Consider the following 9,146-nt stretch of genomic DNA (forward strand, 5'->3'; position numbering starts at 1 on the left):
TTTATTGAAAGGACATCCATGAAATTCAAGAACATCAAGAAAGAAGGGGTCTGGTTATTGAAAAGAAAGCAATAATATTTACTCTTTTCATTTCTCTAAGAGAGAATGTTTTCTTATCTTTGCTTCCTTTTGGTGTTTTTCTGCTCTTGGACACTGATATTTTTTCAGTTTTGGCCATGAATGTGGCTACTCTAGTTCATGGCCTTTGTATTCCGGGGTGACCTTGGAATCCATGTGCTGCATTAGTTCAGCTGAGCTGCTGCATCAAAGAGCCTCCAAAATACAGTGGCTTAAAAGAAGTTTATTTTTGTCTCTCTCCAGGGTGATGGGGCAGGTCTGCTCCATGCAGTTATTCTGGATTCTAGATTTTTCCCCCATCTTTTTGCTCTGCCATTCCCTAGCATATTGACAGTCTGCCTGGTGGGAATTGGTTCATGGGTATATCTGAGTTTCTAATTCGTGGGAGGGAGTCCAGGAGCACTAGTTCAGGAGAAAGGGCTTCTGTTTCATGTAGGAGATAATCTAGAAGTTGCATACCTAACTTCCACGCTCAGTCCTTTGATTTGAAATAAACCGCTTACCCACCATTTGCCACTAGAGGCTGGGAAATGTCAAATCCCGCTACAACCCGATTGCTGTGGATAACTGGTAGGCTTTGCTATGATTTCCTAATTCAAGAACTCAAACTGCAGCTCCTCTTATTTAATTCCAAACTCTCTTTGGGCTCTGGGGCTCTGACTGGTCTAGGATGGGTAAGGTGTCTATCCTATGTAGTCAATCCTTGTCCGGGGAGGCAAATTCATGTGAACCTTGGCAACAGCGTAGAGGTTGTGGGAGGAGACTAAGAAGGGGCAAAGAACACAAACTGCCCATTTTTGTATGAATATACATATGTTCCCCCCAAATGTGGACATATAAATATGTACACAAATATTTGGGGATCTCTCCTCCAAATCCACATATCCTTATCTCCATTTATCCATCCATCCATCCATCATCCATCCATCCATCCATCTTTCCATCCATCCATCCATCCATCCATCCATCCATCCATCCATCCATCTTTCCATCCATTTACATGTTATCCAGCTTTTAAGATTTATTTATTTTTATTTTATTTTATTTTGTTTTATTTTTTTTTAGTTTTTAAGATTTAAACAAACATGGCTTGAAATAACTGGGTCAGAGAACACTGTTTTTCTTTCCTCCTGGGCCTACATATAGGCCATACTTTTAGCCTTCTTTACAGTTAGGTATGGCTGTGTGATTGAATTATGGATAGTAGAATGTGGATCATAGAAGCAATTTGCATAATTCTCTATCCTCTCTGTCTCCTACCAAGAACTAGCTGAATGCCCGGGGTGACCTTGGAATCCATGTGTTGCATTATCAGCCTGAGAATTTGAATAACTGTGGAGGGCAGTCTGGGTGGCGGTTTAGCACCGCCTTCAGCCCAGGGCGTGATCCTGGGGCCCCGGGATCGAGTCCCACGTTGGGCTCCCTGCATGGAGCCTGCTTCTCCCTCTGCCTGTGTCTCTGCCTCTCCCTTTCTCTCTCTCTCTCTCTCTCTCTCTGCGTGTCTCTCATAAATAAATTAAATCTTTGAATAACTGTGGAGAGCAGAGCAAGTACTCCCTTATCCACCTCCAAATAAAATGTATAGTAGAAATAAATTTCTATTGTTTTAAACCACTGAGATCTTGGAATAGCAGGTGCAGTTACCTTAATACACTCACTAATTTCTGTCTCATGGGATGTCCACTGCCCTACCTATGATCTCTGGCTCTTCCTAGAGGATTATATTTTTATGATACCTCTCTCTCTGATCTCCTGTTTTATTAAAGCCTTGAAACTCACTTACCTTTCAACTTGTAAAGTAGTTTTCTTCTTCCTTGACTGCATTAATCCAGGTGGAAGAACAAAGAGCTTCTGTCCTGTTCTCTCCCCTTCATACTATTATCCAGGCTATGTGTACACATGGCATACTTTGTGCAACCTCAAAAAATTGGATATTTAAAAAAGGTCCTTGTTCTTGTAAGTCCTTACACCATCTACTCCTATGTTAGTTGATTTCTTATTTCCTCTGCTTTCTCCCTTTTGTTCTTCTTTCCCTAAACTCCCAAATAATTTTTTTTTTTTGCAGGGCAATGCAGTTACCTACTCTTTGACTAGTCCCAGCCTACCCAGGCTATCCTCAGATATATCCTCTCTATTTTTTTAAAAGATTTTATTTATTTATTCATGAGACACACACACACACACACACAGAGACAGAGACACAGGCAGAGGGAGAAGCAGGCTCCACGCAGGGAGCCCAATGTGGGACTCGATCCCGGGACTCCAGGATCGCGCCCTGGGCTGAAGGCAGGCACCAAACCACTGAGCCACCCAGGGATCCCCATCTCTCACTTGCTCTCTAATTCTCTCTCTCATACACATCCACATGCACACACACATCCACTAAGGCACCCTGGCAGCCCTTGAGCTCCAAGTGGTGCTTTACAATATTGGCCATTACACAAAAAGCATAAAAAACCCAGGTGGTCAGCTCCTTTAGAAAAAAAAAATCAGAAGAGACGGCAACATTTCCAGACACATATGTGCACACTCCCGGATGCAATTAGATGGAGCTGTGCACTGGTTATCTTTATAGCGAGCTGATTGCTCTCCAGGGAGCCACACCCCCACGGCCTCTGTTCCACGTCGCCTCTCAGACATGGGCCATTTCACACACTTCCATCCCTCGCCTTCCTTCTCTTAGGCATAGGAGCTTCCTCCTTCTTTCCCATGACGAAATAGTTCCTGTGTTAGTAAGAACTCAGGATCTGACTCTGAGAATGACACATATTCTCCCCTATATACACACACCTTGCCCATTTTACTACTTTTCTGGTCCCGTTGAAGACCCAATGACATATCCATGTGCCACCAAATGATTTAACCATTTCTCTTAAGTTGTTAATTTGAATTGTTCCTGAAACTTGGTGTCTAAACGCCTGTTCACTCTCCATTTCTGTAGACTAAATTCCTGGGTGTAGCATCAGTTGGTGGATAGGCCTGAAGAATTTACAGCACCTGATACATATCACTAAATTGTGCCGAAGGAGACGATATCAGCAGCGGGTACCAGAGCTCTGCTCGCGGTAGTTAATAGGGCTATAACTCAGTCTTGAATCACAGCCCCTACGATACCTGGAAGTGCTCTTTCGCTTTGAAATTTCATTTTGGCTGAATTCATGCTCTGAGATGAAAAATAAATAGAGGGCTGTATTTGGTCAACCTAAGTCTACGCATATATGGCTAGTTTCCATGATGATAATGAGACAAGAATGTCAAACAGCCTCATCAGAGAACATAAGATCTTGGTTACATGTGGCTGAGCAAAGAGTTTTGGTTCCGGTTTTCTTTTTCATATCACACAAGCTTTTTTTTTTTTATTAATCCTTTTCTGTGCATCTCATGGTGTTCTTGTTCTACTTAGAAGGCTACTTCCTTTGAACAGGACATTTCTTACCATTTGCAGCAAATTTTTAGTTTCCTTCTGTTTCCTAAAATATAGAGTCCATCACAGTGTTCAAAAGAGATGGCTCTCCTCCTTTCCTGTGCTGAGCACTTCTGTTCCTTACCACGCTGGCAAGGTTTGCCCTGCTTTTAGGGTCCTCTGCAGAGCCTCTCTCTGTTCTGGGGACAGCCTGGTTCAGCTAACATTCTGGACTTGGGTGTAAATACTGGGTCAAGTGGTGTGCTAGCAAACCACGGTTCTATTTCCTATGTCACACGGTCATATATATCCTCCTGGACAAGGTCCGTTTACTTATTTGCCTCCTTAGTAACCATGTCCATGCCACCCACACTGGTGAACGATGAATGTGAAGTCCCAACATAATTCACGGCACCAGAACTCTTGTTCTGGTATGAGAGGAATCCCAGGGAAACTTCAATGCAGAGACTCTCATTTGTTGAAGGAGTTTGGGAGCAGCCCACCTTAAAGGCCGGCATGTGGCCCTGATGCTCGGGGTGCGTCGCCCCCATCCCTGTAATGGTTAGACTTTACACGTGTAACAGGGTGACTTTACACCCAGTTCAACCAGGTAATGATCTTTGGGCGTTTGGAATGGACTGACTTTTGGAAAGAATCATTTCATCCATGTGGTTTGCTTGTCTAGAGCTCGTCTAAATTCAGGTCGGGTCTAAAGTAACATCAGAGGCCCCTTTAATAATGTCATCAGGGCAGTAGTTAAATTGGTTGAAGAAGTTGTTTAAATTAGGAAATTATTTAAAAAAGACACCTTAAAGACCCCACGTCCCTTAAGAATGGATACATTCATAGTCCCCCACTGGCACTCTTCCAGGACCCTCTGTCTTCATTGCAAGCATGTGTCCTGACTGAGTGCCCCCTTGTCTTGCTCGCATCAACTGCACCCATCACTCACCTGCCGTGAGTTGTGCTTCGGCTTCCCCAGGTAGGACACGAGCCGAAGACACGGGCGCAGCAACCTGGGTGCCAACACCTTCATTTCTATGACTCTTTAAACCTACTCTACGATGGTCTCACTCACATCTAATCTGACAGCGTACTTTTTTTTAGTGACTCGCTTCTATAAAATCTTTCCGAAGCATTCGACATGGTTTTCAAAGAAGCCGTGACACTCTTCCCACTCAGCCTTCGTGGACTTTCATGGTATCCCATTAAATTATGCAATTGTGCAATTGCAGAGACACGTTTAAGCAGCACAAACAGGACTGGGAGCAAGCATGGCCACCTCTGGGGGGCATCCAGCTCCCCAATGGGGTGGCCCTGGGTTTGCTGGCTGGGGAGGGGCCCCGGTGGCTTCCTGCTGCTCAGGACACCCCCCCCAACAAGGAGGGAGGGCGGCTAGCAGAGTTCTGCTCACTGCTAGGATCTCTGTTGAATGTTTTATTTTATTTTATTTATTTATTTAATTTTATTTTTTTGTTGTTGAATGTTTTATAGTTGGAAATTTGAACGCCACTTACTATGAACTCAGTTAGGGTATGAAATAAATATTTTGCAGAAACCCCAAATCTTGTTAATTTGAGTTTCTGGAAGATTTTATCTTTTATCCCCCTGGCTCTCTCTCTAACACGCCTCTTGATGGAATTCTTGGCCCTGTAATCTCAGAGCCCAGATGACTCTTTCAATACACTGGCTTTGCGTTTCCTTGCCCGCCTCTGCCCCATGCACCTGCCCGATGCACCTGCCCCATGCACCTGCCCTCCAGCCTCCCGCAGCTCTCCACGCTCGGGTGCATCCAAACCTTGTAGTTGCCAATGACGGCAACCTCTCCATAGGTTCCATTTCAAACAACTGCTTCCTGCCAGTGCCACCCCGACTTTGCAGCTGCCTTCGGTAACCTCGACCCTGGAAGTCCTGGTGCCCACCCGCCTTTTGTTCACATTTCGCCTCTTCTCCAGCTTGCATTCCAGGGTCACTCGTTACAGGGATAGGGCGCACGCCCTCGGCTGCCCTGACTGAGGCACATTCCTGCTTTCTGAGTTTTGTTGGGGGAACATCCCAAGCTGGGTAAACCGTGCTATCTTCCTACCCTATGCCTCTAACCATGCAGCAGAATGTGATTGTAGACAAACATACAGCTGTGGTTGGTCTCACTTTTATAATCTTTAAAAAATATTTTATTTATTTATTAGAGAGAGAGAGAGGGAGAGCGAGAGTGCGTGCATGAGCCAGCTGAGGGACAGAGGGAGAGGGACAAGCCGACTCCTCCCTGAGCAGGGAGCCTGACTCAGGGCTCCATCCCCGGACCTCTGGATCGTGACCTGAGCAGAACCACTCAGGCACCCCTGGTTGGTCTCACTTTAAATTTGTGATCACTCTCCCCAAGTGGGGCCCATGATGCCCACTCTCTTAGATTATGTCATACTTCCCCCTCTTCTTTAAACGCCCGTGTTACCTGCCCCATTCCCTCTCTTAGCTGACCTTGCTTGCTATTCCATCGAGAAGATCCAAGCAATCAAGAGGCTGACCATAAGCCTCCATCCCAAACCACATGCCTTCTAGCCCTAGTTCCATGTATGCAGCCTTCTCTACTGTTTATCAGTTGTCCAGCTCTCTCCTTCATTAAGTTCTCATCTTTTGGATAATTCTCATCAGCATATGAAAAAATGATGCCATCCTCTCTACCATTAAACAACAACAACAACCCAAAACCCTCTTCTAAAAAATCTCATTTCTCCCTCTTGCTATTGCCCCACTTCTTGGTTCCCCTATGTAGCAAAACTTGTTAAAGAGCAATCCATGCATACAGACCCTTTCCCTCTTCTCCCACTCTTTAGACCTCAGGCCACCCACCGCTCTACCGAAACTTGGTCATCAGGCAGGATCCTAAAGGTAATGCTTCGATCTTCATCTCACATCACCTGTCAGTACGATTGGCCCAATGGCTCTCTTACTCTGTACACGATTTTATTCCAGGCTTCCAGGCATTGTCCTCTTTTGGGGCCTCCTCCCACCCCTCTGGCTGCTCCTACTCAGGCTCCTCTGCTTGTTTTTCATTTCCTCAGCTTCTTTACATTGAAGTATTCCAAGGCTTGGATTTCACCTGTTCCTTAGCCATACTCACTTCTTTGGAGATTTTAACTAATATTATGGCTTTAAATAACATCTAAGTGACTATGACTCTTAAATTTATATTTCAGCATAGATGTCTCCCCTGACATGTGCAATTTCTATCCAATCCCCATGTTAAAGCCTAATGGGAAACTCAAACTTAGAATGTCCAGGACTAAGATTTTTTATTTTTTTCCCCAAACTTACTTCTCTTGTAGGCTTCCTTGTGTTAGAAAACACAACTCTATTAAATTGTTCAAGTGTATCAGTTAGCTATTGCTTCATAACAAACCATCCTACTCTCAAAGGCTTAAAACAGCCATAACTTATTATTCCTGCTGTATCTAAAGGCTGATTTGGATTTGGTGAATCTAGATTGGCCTTGCCCAGGCACCTTGACTTCAAGCTTCAGAGGCTAAGGTGCTCTGTTCCTACTGCAGTTCTGTAGGTCACTTGAGCAGCTCTACTCTACTTGTCTTTTATTTTTCTGGAAGAAATAGGCAGGGCAGGGTATATTCTTTCATGCTGATGGCGGAGTTATAAGAGGGCAGGAAACAATGTGTAAGGCTTCCTGAGGCCTAGGCAGGCAGTCACTTCTACATGCATGTCATTGGCCATGGCTAAGTTTGTGGTTGCGCCCATGATCCAGGGGTGGGAAAACAGTGCTTCTCATTAAGGTAATGGGAAGGACTCTGATGCTGGGAGACATGAGGAATTAGAGTCAATGATTTAGTTGACCACACTCAACCAAAATCCTCAGCGTCACACCTGATTCTTTTCTCATACTAGCTCCCAACATTTAATCAGTAAACCTCGTTGACTCTACTTTCAAAATACATCCCAAATCTGATCACTTCCCACCACCTTCACTGCCACCACTCAGGTCCCAGCCACCGTCATGTCTTAGTCGGATAACTATAATAACCTTCCATCTGGTTTCCATGCTTCTGTCCCTTTCTCGTGATGGTCTTCCTTAGAATTGCAACCAGGGTCATCCTGTTGAAATGGAACCCAGATCATGTCATTCCTTTCAAATCCCTCCCAAAGCTCCTCAACTTAGAGAAAAAGCCAACATTCTTACAGTGGTTTAAAAGAATGCACACAATTTTAATCTCATTCTTTTACCTCTGTGAGATCATCTTTTCTCTTGCCCCACATTGTTTCAAAACTAACACACTCCTTGACGTTCCTTGAAAATGACAACTGTACCACTGCCTCAGGGCTTTTGCACTTGCTATTTCTTCTGCCTGAAATGCTTTGGCTCTGGATATCCTACTGTCCTATTCTCTTATTTCCTTCAGCTATTTGCACAGAAGCTACTTCCTCAGTGAAGCGTTATTGTTCAATTCTTCCTCCCCACCCTGCTCAAATCCCAGCACCCGCACCACTTCCCATCATCCCTGCCTGTATTGTTTCTCTATAGTACTTATCACCATCAAACATACATATATTTTATTTGTATTTTGTCTTCCTTTTCTGGAATAAAAGCTCTATTTTTACGTCTCTCTAGCTATTTTCCCTTCTTGGTCACTGCAGTGACCAGGAGAATGTTTGGTACATAGTAGAAGTAGACCTTCAATAAATATTTTTTTAATGAAAATAATAATTGAACAAATTTTACTGATTCATTGGTGTTTCATTCATAATGAGCAGAAAGAGCATTCCTTTGCTTAATTGTGAATAATTACCAGTACATATTTTACAGATGCTTAACTTTCAAAATATTGTTGATCAGCTATAATCTCCTCAAGTCAGTTATGGATTTAGGAATTATTTTGTCAGAAAAATTTTATAATTTGAATGTTGACTAATCAATTATTGTTAAAGTACATAATAGAGAATATATTTATTGAGATCACTTCTTTTCAGCTGAGCTTTATTTTCGTCTTTCCTTCTTTAATCTATAGTATTTCCTCTGGACAGCACAAAATATTATTTGTTCCTTTTCCTTTGCAAAATGACTGGTCGTGCAATTTCAGCAAAAATGGCCTCAGTTGGGGAAATAAATAAGTTTAATTCTCCTTTAGGTTTTGAGATGATTAAAATGGAGAACAGGTGGGATGTTTCTTTCATATGTTATTTCTTCAGCTTTATAATTTTATGTTCAAGCTAGTTTATTTTTCTAAGCCCTCCCTTTTTTCTCCTCCTCTGAGGGCAAAGTAAATCGCTTTACCTTGCAGAAAAGTGCCAGCAGCATCCTGCAAAATCTTTGAGGAAGCTTACCCATTGTCATTAATTTTGGAAGATTCATGGTTCCCTGTAAAAGATATAAAAAGTCAGTGCTTGGAAGCACTGATGACTATTATTTTTTACTTTTCTTCCCTCTCATATGCAAGGGGTGGGTGGGCATATTTCCTTAGTTTTAATGATAGTGATACATGATCAGAGATAGTCATTCTTCCCAGGCTCTAATGGGAGGGAGTGACTGCTCAGCCAAAAAACAGAGCCTGGTCTGCAGTAAGAATTATGTGTGTTTGGGTGAAAGGAATTGGTTTGGGTCTCCTAGCATATATCAATAAGTTTAGTTTCCTTTGTATATCTTACAAAGTTCCTTTCA

This window comes from Nyctereutes procyonoides, unplaced genomic scaffold (genome assembly GCF_905146905.1).
Source record: "Nyctereutes procyonoides isolate TBG_1078 unplaced genomic scaffold, NYPRO_anot_genome, whole genome shotgun sequence".
Lineage (NCBI taxonomy): Eukaryota > Metazoa > Chordata > Mammalia > Carnivora > Canidae > Nyctereutes > Nyctereutes procyonoides.